The 23,507-nt window shown below is 41.6% G+C and overlaps 1 protein-coding gene across 7 annotated transcripts in view; it reads left to right on the top strand.

The window, feature by feature from the left end:
• Window positions 1-22,080, top strand: part of sox2 (SRY-box transcription factor 2) — a 96,594-nt gene extending 74,514 nt beyond the window's left edge. For 3 of the 7 annotated variants that reach the window (XR_003985952.1, XR_003985950.1, XM_030433357.1), the window contains 3 exons: window positions 4,191-4,263; window positions 17,173-17,258; window positions 20,553-22,080. The gene's annotated coding sequence lies outside the window, so the exon portion shown is untranslated. Of the gene's footprint in view, window positions 1-3,885; window positions 4,017-4,190; window positions 4,264-17,172; window positions 17,259-20,332; window positions 20,395-20,552 lie in introns of those variants that run through there. The other 4 variants (XR_003985951.1, XM_030433359.1, XM_030433358.1 and 1 more) reach the window with 3 other exon arrangements.
• Window positions 22,081-23,507: the final 1,427 nt, after the last annotated feature.

The raw sequence follows: 23,507 nt of genomic DNA, 5'->3' as shown, positions 1-23,507 counted from the left end.
TCACTGAAAAATACAAAAAATTCCCAATAAAATAAAATGATAAGATTTTCGGATTTGAATTATTTTAATTAGTTTCTTTTTTCAGTGCCAATACTTGTTTCAATGCCAATACAACTTTTTTCAATACAAATGTTTCAATGACAATGTTTCCTTTTTCAGTACTGGTTTTGTTTTCAATGCCAATTTTCTTTTTGGATGCCAAATTTTAAAGTCACCATTCTGGCTCCATAGAACTCAGCTGTAAAATACAGCTGTAAAACTAGATTTAGAAAACTTTAACCAACTGCAAAGTGAAGTACCCCTAATGAAAGTTAAAGTAGATTTTGGGAAGTCAAATTAAATACCTATAAAGAAACTTTTAAGAAAAGCAAAACCAACTGTTAAACACTTCAATACCAAGTGCTCGGTTCAGTTAGAGTGAAGCTGACACAGATGTAAGCTGGAGTCATGAAGATATTCAGTCAGTTGCTGCAGTCTTTTGAAACACAACCACTTGTTGGACACTGCTCCAAGTCTCTGTATTAACTCTGTAACAGCAGTGAGCCATTAGTCAAATCAGGAACACACCTCTGTTTACTTTGACCTGGCCCTCTGCCATGCGGCACCAGCCTCACATACATGCCTTGCAAATGGGGATTGACATTACTGATATTGTTTTCGTGGTGGAGTTCATATGAATATACTGTGACTGTATTGATGCAGACGTTAATGCAGATTTGACTGTTTAGATAGCGTAGCATGGGCCGTTTGATGGAAATGCTTATCTTTTGGGCGCAGGAAGTGAGATCAGGCCGATATAAAAGACTGCTTATAGACGCTGAAAGCAACTGCAAAATATTCAGTTTCATTACAGAAATATCAATATTTGATATGTTTTTATACTGGTGGCACTCTTCCCCACAGGCTTTCCATTACCATTCTCCCAGCACTGCCACTCCTGTTAGGTTGAGTTAGCTATGTAACTGTACCCTATACATTTTCTAGTCCAGTGGCTTGGCAGTAATAGTACCTTGCTGTACCCATTAAGCTACATGGGAATTCAACCCCTAACCCTCACCGGCCACTTATACAGTATATCGATACGTCTCCATTCCTGTGTTTTACACCATTTCTAACACTTTTTAGGATTTCTGACCTCACCATACATAACATATACACCATATTTACCTAAGCTAAGTCTCCAAAGCATTGATGTTCATAATAGAAGAGAGCGCATACCCCCGCCTGGGCCCAACAGTCCCCCTTTAATCCAATCAAGCCTAACCACAAATGACTTCTTAACTATAATTTAAGCTTATCAAGATCTGTAACAGCCACCACAAGGACAAAACAAAACAACACAGATGGAATCATCATCTCCAATAATTGATTTTTATTTGGATCCACATTAAATTGTCCTCATTCGAAGATACCAGCCACCTAAATACGCCCTGATTTTTTTTAAGATACACACATCATTCCCTGAAAAATGAACAAAAAATAAGTTAAAGCACTTTACTGGACCGAGCCAGAAAGAAAACAAGGATTTCTGGATCCGTCCCGATCGGCACCAAAAGTTAATGGGGTCTGTTCTGGGCTGAGACTCATCCTCCATCAAAGATTCGGGGAAGTCCGTTCTGTATTTTCTGTGTTATCCTGTTCGACAAACCAACCACCAACATTGGTGCCAAAGCATGAAGCAGCGTCCCATTATTCACAGATACAAAAATGACACTGTGGACGAGGCTGGGATGAACATATAGTTAGTCTTACTTTAACATATTACTACCAACATTTTATTGATCATCATATGATAATGCCATATCTACTGATATTGTAAGAGCCATTTTAAAGCAGCTACAAGGAACTGTAATTTTTGTGTTGATTCTGTCAGTACGACAACAAACCGCCTGCCGTCCATAAGATCTTCATCTGGCTAGTGTGTGCATTTGTTTTGGAAGGGAGTGAAAGAAAGAGGAAACATATTTTTAGTTCTATTTTTCATCTCTAAACACAGCTGCTCGCAGGATGCATGGCAATGAGGTCATGTATCTATTTGTGGCCATGAAAGATTAATAACTGTAATATGAGGAGAGTGAAACAGAGCAGACTTTGTCTTAGCGCCGTATCGGCGGGCTACAGTGCAGCTTCTTTCCTCAGGCTGTGAGACTCATCAATTCATCCTCAGCACCCCACAATAAAAAAAAAGTTGGTATTTGATGACTTGTTTTACCCAGAGAAGTTGGAACACCTCCCAGTGACAAACATTGAAAATAATTATAAAGAAGATAGCCAGTCTTCTCGCTGATGGTCCCACTTGCATATGTATTGTTTCATAACCAGTTAAAAATTCCTTGTTGTACATCTTGAAAAACTATTGGCACCAGTCAGGTTTGAATTCAAATATAACAGTAGTTGTAACCAAATTTACAGCAAATCAGCTGAAAATAAAAGTGGAAATGAAAGCATGTTTACATCCACTCATGTTATCTAGGAGTTGAGCACATCCAGAAAGACGGCGTTCATCCTCCAGCCGGGTGCCACATAAGTTTCGCGGAAGAAGAGGTTACAACGAGACGACGCAAAGATCTATCTATCAATCTACAAATCATGATAGAAATAATGGCATTTATCTTTTTTTGATGTATTGATTTAAAGTCCACACAGATTAGATGGTTTAGTATGCTGCTACCATATTTCATGCACTCACTTCATGATTTCTTTGCTGAGTCTCTTTCCATTGCACTTTGCCACATTTTGTTTCCATCAATGCGACGACGCTTCCACTCAGGCCAAGCTTAAAAACTCCTGTATATCTTGTCGTATGGATTTTCACCGTTCCTGCTCTGTTTATATACACAAATTTAAAAGCGCTTAAAAGAACGTGGATGAAAAAGCACTTATTGCACATTGAAAAACTTCTCAATGCTCACTGAGGGTGCAATTTTAATGTTAAGCATTTTAATGCCATAGAATAAGTATCCCTAATTGCTATGTTATGATTACGTAACACAAATAATAAAAAATAACAGTGTGGTTAGATCTCAAGATATTCTGTCTCTTTGAGGAGTTTACAAGAAATAAATATAGTTTTAATAGCAAATAGCCTGAATGCATTAAAAAAAGAATGTGGTGTGTGAATAAAATATGAGCGCTGGCACTCATGTATATTGTCGTGTAAAACAGCGTCATGTCAGCTGGGTGGTGTGACCGTCGGAGAGAACTGTAAGGCTTTCAGTTTTAATGCTGCAGCCATCTCCTTGTCCAACTGTTACACAACAATTAGCAACTGTTGCTGTTTGTCTCTGCTTTTTAAATGCCCCTCTGTCCAAAACAGTAGGGGACAGACCGGGGCAGATAGTGTGTGCATGTGTGTGTTTGTTTGTGTTGCTTTTTTTTTTTGGGCAGTAGTACTGGGGTTACTGGGCATACTGGACCCAAACAGGTCCTCATTGTGCTGCGGGAGGAAGAGCCGGGTCGAGCTGCACCCTATTCAGCCAAGTTTGGAGTGGGGTGGGAGGGGGTACAGTGCACACACACGCACACGCACACGCACACAAACACACAAACACACACACACACACACACACACACGTATGCATGTGGGGCAACAATATCTTCCTTTGACCCGTATAATAGCTGCTCGTAGATTTGCTGCTACATTAGTTTTAGCCAAAGAGTCACATCAGTCCAACACAACACCACACAGTCAGCTTTAACTTTCTGCAACTTTATTTCAGAGCATTATTTCAGGAAGAGAGTCAGTGAGTTACTAGCCTGAATGGCACTTGTTGCCTGGTAACACAACTTTGTATCAGGAAGCAGTGGGAACTGTTGTGGGTGTGCAAGGACTTCACTGTGAACTGAGACCTTTTTAGTCTCAGCAGCTTCTCACCAAGGCTGAGTGTTTTATAAATCTGCCTCCTGTTAATTCAACCGAATCAGCTCTACTTAATACATTGAAAAGATAATTATGTGGTGATTTCTGTGTTTATTTCAAACATTGCTGATCACCTGCCAAACAAGTCTGATCTTCTGTATGTGGCAATCCTCTTTTTCAGTTTTTTTTTTTTTTTTTTCACTGAACGTGATGCTCTGATTCTGATCTTCACCTAAATACTGCAAACGAACCGGAGAAATTGCACTGTAAAAGCAAACTGTCGCCGATCATCACGTTTTGTTAATTCTTTCCATTTTTCCTTGTTTTCCAGTGACGTAACAGAAGAGCGAAGACACGATCAAGACACCAGGACAAAGCATGAACCGGATGGCAAATAGGAACTGGTAGGTTTATGACACATGCACACACACGCACACACACGCACACACGCACACACACACACACACACACACACACACACACACAGTGAGTCCCATAGAGAGACACAGCAATGCCCTGGAGGGTGCCAGTCATGCCCAGCTTCCGCTGCGCTCCAAATTGAGCGTGGCACAGAGTGTATGAAGTCAGCCGTCTGGAAGAGAGCCAAGCATTGTTCCTCCAAGCAGCTGGATGGTAATTACTAGAAAGAAAGAGAGAAAGAGAGAGAGAGAGAGAGAGAGAGAGAGAGGGAGGGAGAGAGAGATAGATAGAGAGAGAGAGGGGGGAGCCCTGCCACCTCTCTACTGTTGCTTCTGCTTCCTCTCCTGGTGCATGTGTCATATAGAAAACAGATATATAGTAAATACAAGAGCTGGGGGTCCTGTGAGTCAACAACACCTTCCCTGTATGTTGCATGTGCACAGGGAGCAGTGGTTTGGTGGTATGTCAAAAGGGAATTATACTACTCAGCAAGTGTCATTTAGAGGACATTAAATGTTTTTTTCGCACAAAGGACATAAACATCAAAATGATCATGGAAGGCTGTGGAGGCAGAGGGGAACCAACATATATATGCTGGTTTATAACCCAAATAGTAAAATAAGCCATAATCAGCCAAAGTTTATTTACAGTAGGCTATGTAACACATAGAAAACAATATTTTAGAAACATAGGGTAAACTAAAAGATGTGGTTTGACCAAACGAAATATAATCTCACTGTTTTATTTTTAGGTTTTCACTGTGTCTTCTTAGCACTGTCCTGTACACTGTAGTCCAGTTCTTATCGTGTGACAGAAGTGTATTTGTAGTCTGAAGTACAGTAAGTGCAAAACTGAGACTTCTCCATGGACTGCATCTTTGCATGAAAGCTGTAACACAGCAAAGTAAATACATTTGAAAGATGTTTGCGTATGTATGCAGCAGTAAATATCTCAATCTGATTCCAACACATTTTGTCACCCACCATCCCATCAGTACTTACTGAAATGTATTTTAAAGAAACAGTTCACCCAAAACTGAAAATTCAGCCATTATCTAACCCGACCCAATGCCGATGTGTTGTTGTCGGCAAAACATTTCTGGAGCTTCGCAGCATAATAGGATAGCAGCATTCTGCTTAACAACTGTAGCAGATGAGGACTTGTTTCAAATGGAACAACGGAGCTGATGAAAAACATGAAATAAAGAAAGGGTTAGAGGCGTCATTTACACCCCTTTTATGCCAGAACTTTCACTGTGGCTGCTAAGCTAAAAGCATCAGGGCACGCTCGTCTGTGTGAAGGGAGTCGCTCAACCTCGACTGCAAATTGAATAACGTCTTTTCAAAACAATTTGACATTTGGGACTTTGGGGACTTGAGTTACACCAGACAAGCTACGTGGAGCAAATTTAAGTTCATTTTAAAACAAGTCTTCATCTTCTTCGGTTGCTTAGGAGAATGCTGCAACGCCGTTTTACTGTGAAGCTCTTTTCATTTAATATATATTTTCAATGACAGAGCTCCATCCTCGTTTAAGATGAACATATCTACACTCACCGGACTTGCTGTGGGTTAAATCCTCCTCTCTTATCCTGCATATACAATCGTCATTGTTTTCATCAGCTCTGAGCGTGCGTGTTGTGTACATGTATCGGATTTAAAGAGAGAGACATGGAGACATAATGTGGGACGTGCAGCGTGATGCTGGAGGAAGATGGCAGAGAAGAGAGACGGAGTGAGAGGGAGGAGAGATCTTTGTTGCCGTCCAGGCCTGAGGAATGTGTCAACTCGCTGTCAACTATGTGCTGCTTTGTCATGAGACCGCAGAGCACTGGAAACACATAAAATTGCCTTTTTCACACCTTCGACTCCTCCTGCCCTCCTTCCTCCACCTCCCCTCTCCCCCGCACCCCCAACCCCTCGCTCACACACACAGTGGCAGCGGTAGCCAGGCCAGTGCTAGTGCAGCTGTGACCAGAACAATAGCATTCCTCAGGTTTTAAACGCCTGGCACTTAGATTCCTAACAGTCGAATTCCTGGCGGGGAGAAGCTGGGGGTTGCTATAGGACGCTGATAGCTGTGAGACGCCTCGTAAGGAGGCGTACAGCTGTAAAGCGCTGTGTGATTTGTGTTTTTTTATGAGAAGGACGGACGGGTTCATGGGGGCGCCGGGGAAGCTCCGTTGTTCCACCTCACGTCCTCTTTTCCTCGGATGTGACATTTTCGACACTCCGATTTTAGCAGTTTAGGTCGAGAGGCTTCCTGCTGCTTTGTTGGGACGTCACGTGTCGATGGAGACACCTGTTAAGTCAACATGTGTGTCTTGTAATGCGCTTTTTGGCACATGTGCTGCTGAAAACCGCACGGATGTGTTGAAAGTGGCACATTAGATTTAAGAGCGTTTAATTGGGTGTTAACAAAGGAAACAAACAAATGATGTTGTGCGTATTTGACAGTCGGGAAGATCCCACTTAGCATATTCTCGCTTTTAACACAAGATGGAGAAAATACAAAAAAAATGTAAATGTATGAAGAGTTTTATTTTTAAATCGAGACAGAGACTGGCATTAAATGGGTCATACACAAACCATTCATAGGCTCCCTCATTAACTTTTTTCCCCCCTATTGCTGATTTAAACTCATCACATGGCCTTACAGACAAGCAATCCATCTTTTCCCACAGTGTGCCTTCATTTAGACAATCCTCTGCATAGGTGATTTTCAGAGTCAGCCAGGGAAAATGACAAAAAAAAAAGCCCAAACGCTCTGCTTTCCACATCATGTGTGCCTCCTCTGGTGGCTTCACTTTGCACAGCACTGAGCTGCCCAGCTATCAGCCCATCTGAAATAACCCCAAAAATAATGATTCTCTCATTAACCACGCCTGTTTCACAATTTAAATATAAATGAATCTAATTTAGAAAACCTCGGCCACGATGAAGGAGACTCATTTAGAGCCAATCTAAAATTAATGAGGGCATCTGGAGAGAGGGAGAGAGTGGAGAGGGGCCCTGCGTGGCTTAACAGATACCGGAGTTAACAAGCTACTGTACTTTAAACACTGGAAAATCCCCATTAATTTTAAAAGTTAACGCACTACTGTACTCTGAATGGTGGAAAAGGGGCTTTAATGTTCGTTCAGACACATTACAGCCACATCTTCAGACTGACACTTGGCCTCTGGCTGTCAGACCTCCTTTATGTTGTCGTAAGCTTGCATTTATCAGACTCTGCCTGGTCATACGGAATTATAATTTCCTGGACATTTTTTTTAACCCAATGGTGCATTAATATGTTTGTGCATGTGTGCAGGACTCAACCCTGAGGCCTTCATGCTGTCGGATTTACTGTGTGTCCCAGTTAAACACATACATGTACCTATAGGGAGAAGATGTATAAGTTGCTTTTGCTCTGTAAAACAAAATAATAGTCAGTCTTGCAGCCAACATGCAAATAAACTGGGCTCTTGCCATTTACATATGGCATCAGAGTGACATGATCCATGCACAAGTGTACTGATTTTCATGCTCTTCAATTTTTTTTTTAGGAAAACACATTCAGCCCCACAAAATGAAAGTTATCTCTCCTATCTAATCTCTAACGCTGCTAATACAGCGCCCTTTTTTTTTACCCGTGAGCAGCGCGCATCATCCCGTCCCTCGGCGGCCGTTCGAGTGGCCCCAACAGATGCCAGCCAGCTCCCACAGTGACTGTTTGGTTTTGCAGGTTTAATTCCCGATGGGTTTGGGTCCAGAGTGATTAGGCTGAGCCCTAAAGGCCAGCGGGCTTGTCAGGTGTCTCCACACATTAACGTTGTTCTGCTCACACCCTGAGCCGACAGCACAGCGAGGCGGAGGGGGAGAGAGAAACACTGATCTGGCGTGGTGGGAGGCACGGGAGGATGGAGAGGAACTCGCATTGTCCGTATATTAAATAAAGTTTAAAGACAAAGTTTCATTCGAATTTTTATCACGATTGAGGGGATTTGTCTGACTTTTAGCAGAGGTCTTTGGGTTCAGTAGGTTATCAGTGATGTTTAAAAGGTTAAATGACTATTAACTGTTTTTTCTTTTGTCTCGGATGAAACATGGCTTGCCGATGTATTTCGAACTAGGAGCTTACTTCAGCAAGAAACTGCATTTTGATTGTATCTCTCCTCCATAATTTAAAGTACCTTGGGACATCAGAGTTGGGATATACTTTAACAAAGGAATTAGAGTGTTTAAAGTTGTGCAAAAGTTAAATAATGCTTTGCATGCGATCCAGAATGGTCACAAAACGTAATTTTTAAAACTTCAACATCTTCCAGAAAGTAAAAAAAAGAGACAAACAAAGGAAGATAAAATGAAAAAAACTTGATAACTTTATTTTCAGGAGCATTTGTTGAAATAAGTGGACGTTCAGATATATACATTTGTGGTCCTTTTCTTCCTTCCTGATGACTTTTGGTTTCTGAGTCTCTCTGCCAGTAAAAGCAACACACTGGTGGATGCTACCTCAACATTTTCTTTAGCCTTTAACCCTAAAACCCGCTGAGTGACAACGCGGCCGACTTTTCCCTGCTGGATTCAAATAAACTCGCATTGTGTCTGTGCACAAACAACTTCCTGCGTGCAGACGTGCGGCTTATTAATGGGGCGGGCGACCCGAAAGAAAAAAAACAAAAAAAAAACCTCTTCCTGCTCCTGACCTCCAACCCCATCCTACCCCACCCACACCCACCGCTTACACAGCATGGTGCCGCTATAGGGGGGGGAGGAGGAGGCGGCAGAGGGATGGCGTTCAGGCTTTAGTGTGTGTAGGCAGAGGAGGTTATGTTGGGGGGGGGGGGGGGCTTGTGTCCTGGTCTGAGGGAGTTGAGGAATAAAGTGGAGGAAGAGGGTGAGGGGGGGAGATGAGGGGACCTGCTGAGAGGGCAGCCTATATGCACTCCTCCTCCTTCCTGCTATACCTCTCCCTCCATCCCTCGCCTCTTTTCACCCTCCTCCCCCCTCGCTGCCCGTCCGTGGGGGTAAAGTACATTACATGCTTGCTAATCAAACCTCCATTACAAGTTTGGAGGGGATGAAGCAAGAGGCTCGAGTCTCCTTCTTCTTTCCTCTTTCTGCTCACTTCATTGTGTCCCGCTCACCTTCCTCCTGCTCCACCATCTTCGCCATAACTCCCTTTACTCCTGAGCCAAAAGTGTTTCTCCAACCAAACATGCTGGAGATATACGAGTGACAGGGAAAATAGGTAATCCCAGACTCATTGCAAAAACTAGAATGGCACTGAGTAGAGTGCATACCTCCGCTGAGGCCCTCAAGTGCCCCATGTCACTCTGAATTCTAAGCCCAAATTCTTCAACTGCTGAATCATAATTTAAGATCACCAGATCTGTAACAGCCAACCACCAGGACAACAAAACAATGCAGATGGAATCCTAATCTCCATTGTGTTGTGGAAGAATGATTTCTATTTGGATCCGCATCAAATTACTCACGCATAGATACCAGCCACCTGAATACAAAACCTAAAATCATCCCTCGCTCTGCAAAGGAAAGTGCGAATAACTTCCTTGACCCGTCCCTTCATTCAGATCGCCACCAGAAGTTAATGGGGTCTGTTCTGGGCCGAGATCCGTCCTCCAGCTAAGATTAATGGAAATGGGTTCAGCAGTTTTTGTGTAGTCTTGCTGACAAACCAACCAACAAACAAATCGGCACTCGTGAAAACATGTAAAATATTTAAAAGTTATCTTTAAGTGTTTAGAACCCAACATGGTAAAAGCCATCAAGGCCCCAGTGGCAGCCTGACAACAAAGTGTTGGCCTTAGCAGTAGATAATAGAGATTGAATTTGAATGGTAGAGCTAAAATCCAAAGAATTTGTCCCTTTTGACACCAAAAAAGAAAAAAACCTGCACATAACTTTCTTGTTTTTCTGCGATGAACCCATTATCACTCTGAGGTGTTTTGACCCACTTGACTTATCTATAAACTAATCAAAATTGGCTTGGGTGAAGCAAAGTCAAGGATGCAGTGATGATGGCCCCCCAAAATGGTATCAGGGGAGAACTTGTTTTGGTGGAACATTTGTAACCCTGACGTTGAGACGGTGCTAGCTTGTTTAGGCTCCTACCGATAGTGATCAGGTTAGGGTAACTTGTCATTTTAAAGCGTGGTAGGTTGAAGCTTGGAAGATACTGGCGACGAACTAGCTCGCACCAGGTGGCAGCAGGCGCGGACCTGAGTTTTATCACAGAATCATGACATCGGTGTGATCAGGTTACACACTAGATCTTCGCTTTCAGCCCACTGTGAGCTAAGCTAAACAGAAGGCTCACCTGTTACATGGGCTTGATTTGAATAAGCTGTAAAAGCCCCGTCAGTTCTCTGTGGTCTGTTAACCATACAGGGGATCGGAGGACCAGGCCCGCACAGTAACACACTGACACATACGGGATCGACTGTTACATACACATGCAAATACAAAAGGCGTAGCAGCGACAGTCTTACAGAGCTAATTAGCTATGCGCTGAGGCAGAGCTACATGAGCTACACGTTGGCAATTCAGTTGACCATGCTCCACAAAACACCTGTGAAAAAGATGCACTATACTAGTGTAGATGCATGGCTAATGTTTACATCCCCTGTGCTCAGAAACGAGGGCCTTTTCTCAGCCCTTCCTGCCCTTCGTTGGCAGTAATATATAACTGTATTATTTACCAAGCAAAATAAAAAAAGAGAGGAGGTTCAGCTGTTATTGAATACTCATAATAATACTTTAGTCTCCACCTCCTCTGTTGGTAATTGGTTTTAGTGAACACCTGTATGAGTGTAGATTGTTTAGGGGATTATGGTCAGGGAAGCCTTGAGTCACCACTAATTATCATCTGTTTCTCTCTCTGAGTCACACTCACACACTCACACACTCACTAGAGTTCCCATGTCGCCCTCCCTGCACCAAACTCAAGAGATTTAATAGATATTTTAAGCTCATGGCAGTTTAGCCGGGAAATCCTTCACAGCGATAGTTCTCAGGGCAGGTTATTATCTCGGGATGTCAGTCTTTCCCGGCTCCATGTTGGATTTCCAGTGCAGGTATGCACATAGAAGCATTTTTTTTCTTATTTTCAAGTGTTTGTCTATGACCTTGTTTTTGTCTGAGGAACTGCTGCATCTCTCAAAAGCTCTTTAAAGGCAGAAGCTGTAGGAAAGGTGATTTTTGAGTATCATTCCCAACTCGTCAAAGCTGTGTCTCAATTCAGTGGGGCGCATCCTTTGAGGCTACATTTGAAGACCAACTGCATCACAGCGCCAAGGCTGTCCCATTTTGAAGGCTCCTTCAAATGCAGCTGAGGATTGGACCCTTCGTCAGATCCCAATATTCATTGCGTGCTGGTGATGGGTCGGTTTGTCTTTCCTACACTTTTAAAGGTAAGTATGGGGTTTCAAGTCACTCGAATAGCTAAAAATACAGTTATTAAAAAAACACAAGGGACCTAGGCCACGCCTTCATAGACCGCATCCTTCGAAGGATGCGATCCGCGACTTGAGGCACAGTTATTAACACTTTAGGATATCGGCCAACAAAACCTACAATACCTAAGGGTCAGTATCTGATGAGATGGGAATGACACTCATATATCCACATTCTTACAAATTGGACCGGCGCCTGACTGGCGACCCAGTAAGTCTGCCAGCCTGGCACCACTCCTACCTGCCTTCTCGTCTCCATTGTCGACTAAATGAATATATAAAGTGGAGTTTGGTTCTGTGTTGTTGGTAGTTGCTACTCTGAGGAAAAACGGAAACAATCCAGTTGTCTTTGTGACAGTGGTGCCAACAATGAAACCACCTGAGAAGATGTCTGGTTCCAATTTAACTCATGGAAAGTGACACTTCCTCCGCTGCATTATGCTAGAGTTTACTGAGTTATTTCAACGGGGAATACCAGCTGAAAGATTTGCCTGTGGATTGACACAATTAAATTTTGCATAGCGAGATAATTTAAATGTACAGAAAAAGTGAAGATTTCTTCATCCTCATATAGTCTTAGTCATATAGTCTCATACTGTCTCTCTTTCTTCAGGACTAAATGGTCATACGCATAAGTAACAACCTCGTTATGCGCTGTAACACCAATATGGGTCACTATGTTGACAAACCGGATGACATGAAGCCGAGAGAAGAGGACTCAGGATGGGTAAACACAGTGTGTGATAACTGAGAGAGAGAGATGTTCTTAGTCCCACACTGAAATTTGAGATAGGAGTGTAGCTGTTGACTGAAGAGAAAGAGAGACAGGGCGTGTGTGTGTGTGGTGTGTGTGTGCTCGTGCGTGTGTGTGTTTGTGGGTGTGTTTAGATGAGCGATGAACAGACAACGCTTGTCCTCAAGTCAAAGAGCTCCAGTGGCTAAAACCCCATCGGGCACCAAGACACACACACACACACGCACACACACACACACACACGCGCACACACACACACACACACACACACACACACGGACAGGTGATACATCATGTATGTGAGAAGGAGGAGGGGAAGCTGCAGAGAGAGAGAGTGAAAAGAAGGGATGGACAGATGAGAAGGAGGTGAAGTGGAGGAGGGGTGGTGGGGGGAGCGGGAGGGCGAGGGGGCACCCAGCGGGTGACAGAGGGGAGCAATAAAGAGCAACGGACAGTTCACTCAGTCCAGCTTCTTCATGTTTTAAACTGTGAAAGTGATTAAATTGCCAGAGACAGAATCTTTCAGTTTTTCTTCACTTGCTGTTTTCTTTACTATTCTTAGCTTCAGGTGACTTTATGCTAATGTAAAACATAACTATGCATTACAGTCAAGTTTAGCTAATAGATCCTCCTAAATCCCCCTAAATGCTACACACTGGACCTTTAAGATAACATTTTGGTTAATGTTCGATCAATTGTTTTATTGATCATAATATCTGACCTGTAAAACATACAGAAAGAAGAGTTTGACAATATATTTCTGACCTTAGAAATATCAGTCTGACAAGTGATTTCCACTGCTTCCAGCCACATGAATGCTTTCATCAGCAAAGACAGTGTGATCAGTTGTCAACATTATGCAATGTGGAGGTGAAGACACACTGAAAGTAGAGGTGATGAGCTCTCACAGTATTTCATCCTGCATTTCTGAGCAAGCAGTTAATGGTGGATGATAACAACTGTATGGATATTCTACAAGTTAATATTATTGTAGAAGCTCTGCCGGTCAAGTACACAATGGCAGCTCGAAATGTCACAAGACGCAACGTTTACTTTTGTGAATTTCAATAACCAACAATCCAACCAGTGTGGAATCGAATGGAAAGTACATTTACTCAAGCGCTGCACTTAAATGTCATACTGGCAGCAGGTGTTACCGACAAATCATTTCTTAAAAATAATACTTGTCGAAAGGTGCAAAACGAAAGTGTCTCTTTTCCTAAAATACATTATTATGATAGTGAATCAATAACTTTAAATGTTTGACAGGTCCAAAATAATTGTTTTGTTTATCCTTCAACCAACTTCCACCATTAGCATAACACCATAGGTATCACGGGGCGTCTGTGTTCCATCAGAGTCAACAGTTTTGGTTGCCACTTTGTGGAAAAAAAAAATGTAAGAATGGCTGATTTCTACGGTATGCGCCCAGCTAATTGTACTATACCTAAAGTTAGCTAACTGGTGTAACTAACATTAACATTTGATAGCATTAGAAACGTTAACGTTTGCTAGCTAGTGATAGCAACATTAGCTAGTATAGCAACTGCAACCACTTGAGGGGGCGGATGATTCAAACAACAGCAGTGTTGTGATGTGAGTGCAATAGATAGGTAGCCACATTTAGAGTCTGAATGGAATCAATTACACCTTCAAGTACAATTTTTAGGAAATTTACTTGAGTATTTCAATTTTCTGCTACTTTTTACTGCGTTTTGTATGCAAATATAGCATTTTACGCACTACATGTATTTAATAAATTCAGTTTCTAGTTATTTTGCAGATTGTATGCTGCATCAGAGTCAAACTAGGCTATTTTTTATGTATTGTAGTTTTATTTATCAGCAATCACATTTGTTTATATTTCTAAATGAGATTACAGTAATCAGAAATATATATATATATATATATATATATATATATATATATATATACATATGTATATATATGTATATATATATATACATATGTAAATATATGTGTATATATGTATATATATATATACATATATATGCATGTATGTATAAGTTACTTCTACCTGTACTTTAGACACTTTATTAGATTTATACACAAGTACTATCTATATGAGTAACTTTACACGTGTACCAAAATAATGTTTTAACACGATATCTTCACCCATACGCAGGTCAGACTTTCTTGTACTCTTTGCAGCACTAAATCCAACGATCCTGTACGCTAATCACCTTCCTACTGTCCGACAAGAGAGAAGAGTCGGGCACAAAATTTTTCACTACATGCTGATTAGACGCAGAGATTTTAATCTTAATTTTTCACCCCAGCGATTATTATAGTTTAGTTAGTATTATGGTTTAGGCTCACAATGTTGAAGTTTTATTCAAAAATCATGGCCAGTGCAGCTTTAGGTCTTGGGGTGGTGAGATGAGAGGGGGGAGGAAGGGAGTGATGGACAGCTAGAGGGAGGGAAGGAAAGAAGGGGGGATGGAGGGATGGAGGGAGGTATATAGTGCAGCAGAAACTTCCCATGCTGGCCTCCCAGTGTGGCTACGTAATGAGGGCAAGGGACACACACACACACACACACACAGACACGCACACGCACACACACACACACACACATGCACACACACACACACACGCAAACACACACTCGGGGCTGAGCATGGCCCCACGGCTGATTAGCGGCACACAAAGGCCCCAAACAGAAGTAGCAGAGGACACACAATGGGAGCAGGGCCTCAAGGCGTGGTTTACTTCTGCCCTGAGGGAGGGGGCGAGAGAGGCAGAGAGAGACAGGGTGAGGGAGAGAGAGAGCGAGAGAGAGGGTCCCACTGAGCTGGACGGGCACCCGAGGGGTGGGGTGGGGAGTGGGGGTTAAGGAGGGGAGAGGGGAGGGTTCGGTGGGGTTAGAAAAGTGACAGAAGCAGAGAGGAGTTTTGTTTTTGTCCTGATAAAGACATGCTGGGTTTCTACTGAGATGTATCGCGGCATCAGGAAACCAGATGAATGGGTCACCGTCACGGCTGCTCGTTCACTGTGTCCACGCTCCCATCCACCTGTTGGGAAGCACATTTTAAATTGAATAGAAACCTCAGACATTGAAATATATTTCAAAAAATGTTGGCAGTCTTAGCAAAGTAAGAGAACCTGTGCACCAACACAGGGAGGATACAATCCAGGGAGATGGATGCAGATGTAATGTTGACGCAGCTTGTCAGTATTTTGCTGTAATGACTCCCAGGCGTTATTACATGCCTGCACTTAACCGCAAGTAAACCCCACAAATGAAAGCAAATGTTGACGTGATGTGAATATGAAAATTAAATTCATGAGACAACATCAAATTCCAGGGGCAGAAATGACACAATTTATAAAGGTTAATGGTGCTTCTCTTAATTATATAATCTAGGTTTGCACACTTAGTCCCTTCAAATTGGCAAAAACAGTTTAACGATTCACATGATTATATTTATTTACTACTGGTTCCTACTACTGGTCCAATCTACTTTGTTAGGTTCTATGTCATCAACGCTTCAGTGGGCCTCAAACAGGAAAGACTGGAGCAATTTTTCCTGCAATCACTCCCATATGGACACAGTATAATACAAATGACAATAGAGACTGCAGAGACAATGATTTGAGAGAATATGAAGAAAGGTGTAAAGGACAAAAGTTGACAATCTAGAGAGAAACATTATGAAGCTGTTGATCTTCTAACTGTGTGATCCATGTATGATCTATTTCTTTTTTATTATTGAGATCTGAATATATCACCTGTTTTCTCTCACATTGTAGTGCTTTGATTCATTTCGAATCATTCCTTGCATCATATCATTCTTCTTCCTATTATTATTATCGTCTCTCAGAGCAGGAACAGCTGATCAATCATTCTTACCATGCCAAAACTTATTTCAAAAAGTGTCTTTCCATCTCCCGTTTTTTGTAAAAGCCAAAAATACCTCTAGAGAGCATAAAAACTTGATGGTTTTTTTCAAATTATCCTGTTTCCAAAGACCTTTTCCTTTTTTGTTTAGTTTTTTTTTTTTTTTTTTTTTTTGGCCTTAATTGATAAGAGATGGCAGGAAATGGGACGACAGAGGGGGGGGGTGACGTGCAGAGGAGGGCCGCAGGTCGGACTCAAACCCGACACAGCCTCTGTACATGAGGCGCTCACTCTGTCAGCTGAGCTACCGGGGCACGATACTTCAAGGAGTGCGTAAAAATACACTGAAGCAAACATTTACTGACAAATAATCCCCACATGAAATACTTTTGTTCGCACAGAACAACATAATAACAATAACTCTTCTGAGCATAAGCAGTGGGTGTGTGTTGATACATTTGGACTTGACCTAAGGCCCTGTTCACACATGACTTCTTCAACATGGCTCGAGGTGTGCAGTGGTTTGGAGGAAGTGCATTAAGCCTTGAGCGTGGTAAGAGATAAAATAATTCAGCAACAGGGAACAAATGCACTATTTGATAAATGCATGGAGATTGAAGCTGAGGAACACGGGCAGGACCGCGGCCCGACGCCTGTAATTTCTCAGAGGATAATTGTTTGAGTTATTGCTACCACAGTACATGTTGAGAGCTTTAAAGTCATCCCAGCGGCTCTTTGCATAGATTACTATCTACATATTTCTACGGAGAATGAATATTATATGGCAACGACTAATGAACACGGCCTTCTTTTCACAGAGGAGCAGCGGCTGCTGTAATCTCCACTGTTCAATTAGCTGCACTGACCGGGACGCCACCTACACTTCATTAACAAGGAGGGGAAGGTATGGAATTAACCTCCTTCTCTCCCCCTCTCTCTCTCTCTCTCTCCCTCTCTTCCTGTGACCCTTTCTGTCTGCCTCGCTCTATCTCATTTTTCTCCTTTCCCGAAGAAATATCTAAGCGGCAGAAAAGTGAAACTATTTCAAATGAGTTTCTATGTATCAGTTAAAAGACGATTTCCTCTCATTTCGCCGTTAAGATAGAGGCTTCTGGAATATATTTACGCACAGAGAGGACGAGGAGGAGGATGGGGCTCTAAATCCACAAAGACAATTTAGCTTTTCTGCCTCCTTTCCTGTTTTTCCAATTACTTAATGCTATTTAAATACACCAGAGCTGGCACACACACACACAGACAAGCACACACACTCTCTCTCTCTTTCTCTCTCACACACACACAATAACGGTCCTCAGCAATGGAGAGGCCCCTGAAATAAGTCACGCAGTAATTGTATTTGATAAATCATAAAGGGAGCCCATCAGAGGCAAGCTAGCTGTAATAAAATGATAAAATAGACAATTATGAAAAAAATCCCTGGCCCTTAATTTCCTAAACACACTCCGGAGAGAGAGGCCGTTTAAGCCGGAGCGATTTGACGAGATGCTCAACACGTTATTTTCCTCCTCGCTGACACTTTGAATTACACCACAGGCCGCTGAAAACATTAGCAGCGCACCGCAGACCCCCACTCAGCGCGGCTTCATATCTCCTCAGTTAATAATACACTGTGTCTTCTGTAGATCCACCGGCCGACCACTTCCACGGGCAGAACGGAGGGATGACAAATTAATGAAAACGTTTAATGGAAAACGCTTTGAATCCAAGTTGATTACTTTACTCTGTCATGTCTTTTTTTCTTTAAAAAAAAAAAAAAAAACGTTCTACCTAGTCTCGCATCTTGTCTCACAAAATGGCATATGAACGACTACAATGATTGAAGGAATGCTGCGTGTTATCACCTTCTCTGCTTTTTTTTGCATGTCATTTAACACAATCCACATCAAGCATGTTTGTGTCCTGTGTGAAGTCCTCAAAGTAACCTACTGCATCTAACTTGTGTCACGTACGAAGCGTAGGTTACGTCGTGTACGTGGTTTACATCTCTTATCCAAATCATGAACATCGCTGATGTTACAATGCCGACGAAGGTCTCGTAACTACAGCTACGAAGGACAAGGGTCACCTGACTTTTACCTTTTCCTGAAAAACGCTGGAAAAACTGGAAAAAGATCATGTTGCTCCCTCTGATCAATTCAGATGTTTTGAGCAACGTTCCTAAACTCCGGATGCAAACAATTTGATCTCTTTAGGGCTCTCCTAGTTACTTCGAGTTGCTTTGAGACCTGAAATATAAAGGTGGGAGGACACTCATTAGTACCTTATTTGATTCACTACTGTGACTGAGTTAAGATTTTGAGATTAAAGGAATAGTTCCACACTTTGGGAAATACCTCTCTGTGCATTCTTGCCAAGATTAGACAACAGGATTTATAAACTTTCATGTTTGTATGATGCCAAAGCCAGAAGCTAGTTATCTTAGCTCAATATAAAGACTGAACACGGGGGGGAAACAGTTAGCCCGGCTCTGTCCAAAGAGCAGCACCTCTAATGCTGGTCTCACAGTGAGATACTATTTCTTACTGGGCACAGTGACCTCCTATAGACTTATTGTCACCCTAACGTGCTTCCCGGAAGAATAGTGTTGATATTTTAATCTAATTCTGGGCGAGTAGTTACCAAACGTCTAACTATCCCTTTAAAATCACTTCTAAATTACATTCTGTTTCCATGTTCATATTATCTGTCTGCCTCCTCGATAATAATCTGTATGTTCTAGTAATGAGATTTGGTTCATATGCTAAAGATGACATTACCTGGTAACACTCCACTTAAAATGACTGTGTACCTCCACTGGGCAACCCAACCGTCAAATACATGTTGGCGATGTACCTTTTGTACCGCAGATATGTTGAAACTTTACGTTTCTGTAAGGTCAGTTTTCAATGTTATGTTGTGAAAACGCTGTGCTTCTTGTCTGGGTAGGTAAAGGCACAGAACCGCTTTGTCAGGACTCAGAATACATCATGTTTAGGCTTAAAATACCTGTTTTTGTAGCCAAGAACAAAGCAATTTTTTTCTGAATCCAGTAATTTAACACACTTCACGCAGCGGCTTCTCCTCTGGCAGCCGTCTCCCCCACCTCTCGACATGAAAGTCAGCTCATACACATGTTATGTGAATGTTAATAGGACATGAACTGCATAAGTATGACACACATGAAAAATACAAATTTGATTATAGCTGTAGTTGCCAAAAACATCAAATGCCAACATTTGGAATTACAATCACAATACATCAGCACAGTTAACACTTATAGTACGTGTGCGTCAATAAACCTGATGTCAAAGCCATTCTAATATTATTAAGGAGACAAATGACATCCATATTTGAGTATTTAAAGAGGATTCTGTTCTCAAGAAATATGTCTTTTATAAATAGATTACTGTCAGCAGTAAGTTGATGAATACAAAATTCACAAAAAAAAGCTCACAGCTCCAAACTGACCATTGTCACAAGCTCACATTAGCTCTGTGAGGCATAGATTTCTTTCACGCTTGTATAAAGATCACATTCCTCTCCGACTCTTCTGGTTGAAACAGCCATGACGGTGTGAGATCTGCACCACAAAGAGTTAAATAAAAAATCTGATCTCTTGGTTCCTCGTGTAAATGCAGTCAGACTGTGTGTGTGTGTGTGTGCGTAGTACAGTGTAGGTGCTGCTGTGTAAAATGACATGGAAAAGGTGATTTTCCACTATAGTGAGGCTTCCACGCTGTGTTTCCCTCGGGCAGCAGCAGAGACATGATTGAATTTTGTATGTGTGTGTGTGATTGAGTGTGTGTGTGTGTGTGTGTGAACACATTGGTTTGACTTGACTTAGACAGACAGCTTTGCGCTACAGTATCTACATTGGTTTGTTTTTTCCTCTCATCTGTCAAACTCAAAATTATTTATGTGCCCATGATTTAAAAAAATCCATGTTATGTTCACACAAATTGCTTTTTTTTTTAACAGAAAGTCTCGAAGGAAACATCACTTTCACCCCAGTATTCCTCAAAAGCAGGCTTCCTAGAGATGTGAGGTTTTCATATTACAGTAGTCTGATTACTAGAAGAGAGAGAGAAAGGAAGGGGCTTCACATTTACACACACCTGAGCTGTGTCTGTTCTTATGTCTTTCTCTCAACACACACACACACACACACACGCACCCACTCTTCCCTGTCTCCCTGCAGGTGATGCTGATGGTGTAACATCGAGCCAGTCGGACTACAACAGACGGAGGGTCCACGAGAGCTTCCTGTCAGCAGTGTGAGCCGTTTCCAGGTGAAGCAAACTGAATTAAAGGGAATCATGCTGAACTGATCTGAACTGGAATAACCTGGACTGAACTGAAAGGAAAGCCTCAGTCGGACACGGCACACAGCAGCGCTCTGAGGTTTTTTTTGGGGGGAGAAATGTTCAGGCAGAGAACTACCCTGGAATAATACAGAACACCTTCTGTCACTGATGCATGCTGTTTTGGGGCGTGTCTCTCTGTAGATGTCCTGTTTTATTTTCAGTAAATGGTGTTTGAGCTGGATTGAGCCTATGAACTCAACCATACGTTTTGTTTTCTACAGAACTTATTTACTTAAGTGATCTTATGCACAATGTAAAACGTACTTGACATGAATGCTGTCTCTGTCTAATAAGTTTAATCCTGTTGTTTTGTTTTTAATGTGTAATCATGTACAGGTGAATACTTGATAGATCCTCATGTCTGAAAGGCTGACCACAACCTGGATGATTTATATAGTCAGTGGTGGGATGTAACTAAGTACATTTACTCAAGTGCTGTATTTTGTACAAAAGTTCAATTTCGAGGTAATTGCAATTTACTTGAGAATTTCCACTGTCTGCTACGTTATACTTCCACTCCACTACATGTTCAAGGAAAACATTACACTTTTACTCCACTACAATTGGTGGAACACTTTAGTTACTAGTGACTTTGTAGATTACATGCTGTGTCAGAGCCCAAAAAAATTATCTTATTGTATCTGCAGTTGAATAAAAAGAGAAAAAGAAAAGAAAAACAGATTCAGATACGCAGAGTAATGCTGACTATGATATAGAGTAATTGGCCGGGTCAATACTGTGACTGCTCGACTCACTGGTGCGAACAGCCCTTAAAAGCCTAAAGCAATTGAAAGGTTGAGCTGGAGCTGTATTTCAGGTTGTTTGGCATAAAAAGTTCCAGGAATAGTTTAGAATAGGTTGTGTCCCCCGTACACTGAGGTGTACTTCGATAAGATGGGAAGAAGTTTGGGGAAAGTCAAATTATTACCCTTCATCTTCTGAAGGTAACCTTTGTATGTTATGATTTCAGTTTTAAGTTCCTCATCAAATTTCCCACTACACTTGAACATGCATTTGAAGTCATATACAAGTTTGTTGATTTTCATGTGTGATTTTTTGTTTAAAAATCTAAAATTATGCCAAACTAAAATTATGAACAGAATGTGAAAAAAACAGTTCAGTTTTGACATTATGAAGATGCCCATGTGTTGTGATGCAGAGATACTTTCTGAAGTAGGTATGCTAACGAGCTAGCAGCAGCCTGATACTGTCTCCTAATACCACTGTGTTCCTCAAGAGGCGAGAGTCTGAAATATGTTTCTGTTGTTCTATGTGTATTTACTACTGTACTGTGGAGTAAAAACTAAAGCGCCTTCTCATTTTATATACATTTAATAAAGATGAAAACATCTCAAAGCCTTATTCTGACAGCATGGGTCTTACTTCTAAACATCTGGACTGTGAAAAATGTAAATGCATCTTACTGTTCGGGTTCATACACACACACACACACACACACACACACACACACACACACACACACACACACACAGCCGGGGACAGAGACATTAGGTGTCAGCTTCCATCAGTAGCCCCGATGGCTGTGAGTTATGACCACAGATATGCGATCATTTACACTCACTGCTGCAGATAGCCAGGGGCTACTGTTCTCCCTGTGTCCCTGTGTGTGTGTGTGTGTGTATGTGTGTGTGTGTGTGTGTCATTATAGACTCTTCATGTCGCTTCCCTTCCCTTCTGTCTCCTCTTGTCTTCCTCCTCCTCCTCATCCTCGATGCCTCGGGTCATGAAACCGACTCCGTTACATCAGACCAACACCCCCCCCCCCCCAGCCTGCCTTTTTCTCCTCCACCCATCTACACACACCCACATACACACACATTGTGTTTCGCTCACTCACGCATTTGTTTGCCCACACTCTGGAACCACATCAGTGTGTTTAACCTTATTGATTAGGTCTTGTCTCTTGATACAAATCAGGGTGATCCATCACTGATATCTCTGTTTGCAGGGCGGAGATGAGTTGATATTGATGGATGACGGATTAATCAGTAAACAGGCTGAAGTGCAGCATAGACACACACAGACAGAGACAATGGCTCTATTATCACTGTTTGCCGCAATCTAATTAAAAGAATCTAACACTTGTTGCAGAATCATTAATATCTTTCAAATTTAACGACATAAATGTTTTAAAATATAAATATAAAAGTTTAATATAGTTTTTCCAGGTCTTTTTTTTTTTATTTATTTTTTTTACTTTTTATTTAAAGCTCCTGTTAGTAAGATAGTAACACTGACAGTGTGGGATCTCAGGTCGGGTTGGCCGCCATCTGAAAGACTGAGACTCAAAAATCACCATTCATACTAACGGGAACTTTAACAAACAATATGATGTCGATTACAAAGATTACCGTTCCTTTTTCATCAGAGAATCACACTGAAGCAAAGCTGACTTGGTATCACACGCTTAAAAATCTGTAAATCGGTAAAAAAAAAAAAAAATGTGTACATTAGCATGAAGGAAACTTCTGACTCTAAACCTTTTTAACATATTCGAGGTTATTACTTAAATTATTAACAAAGCACTACAACAGAAGTTATATGTTTGAGGGACAACACGATCTCACAGTCATACTGTTGTCATAAAGTCTCCTCCTGCTGATGTTTATCAATCACTGGCACACTGATGAACACAAACACACAAACAAAAACGGATGATTATTATGTAGAAAAGTTGTTTATTGTGGGACTAGTCTTTAAACTGGGAAATGTAGAGACTATATGAACAGCACACTTTCAATTAATGTTCGTGTTCCTATTGAAAGCCT

The sequence above is a fragment of the Sparus aurata genome, chromosome 11 (genome assembly GCF_900880675.1).
Source record: "Sparus aurata chromosome 11, fSpaAur1.1, whole genome shotgun sequence".
Taxonomy (NCBI): Eukaryota; Metazoa; Chordata; class Actinopteri; order Spariformes; family Sparidae; genus Sparus; species Sparus aurata.
Note: the sequence above shows the minus strand (reverse complement) of the source record. Positions and strands in the feature narration are given on the sequence as shown.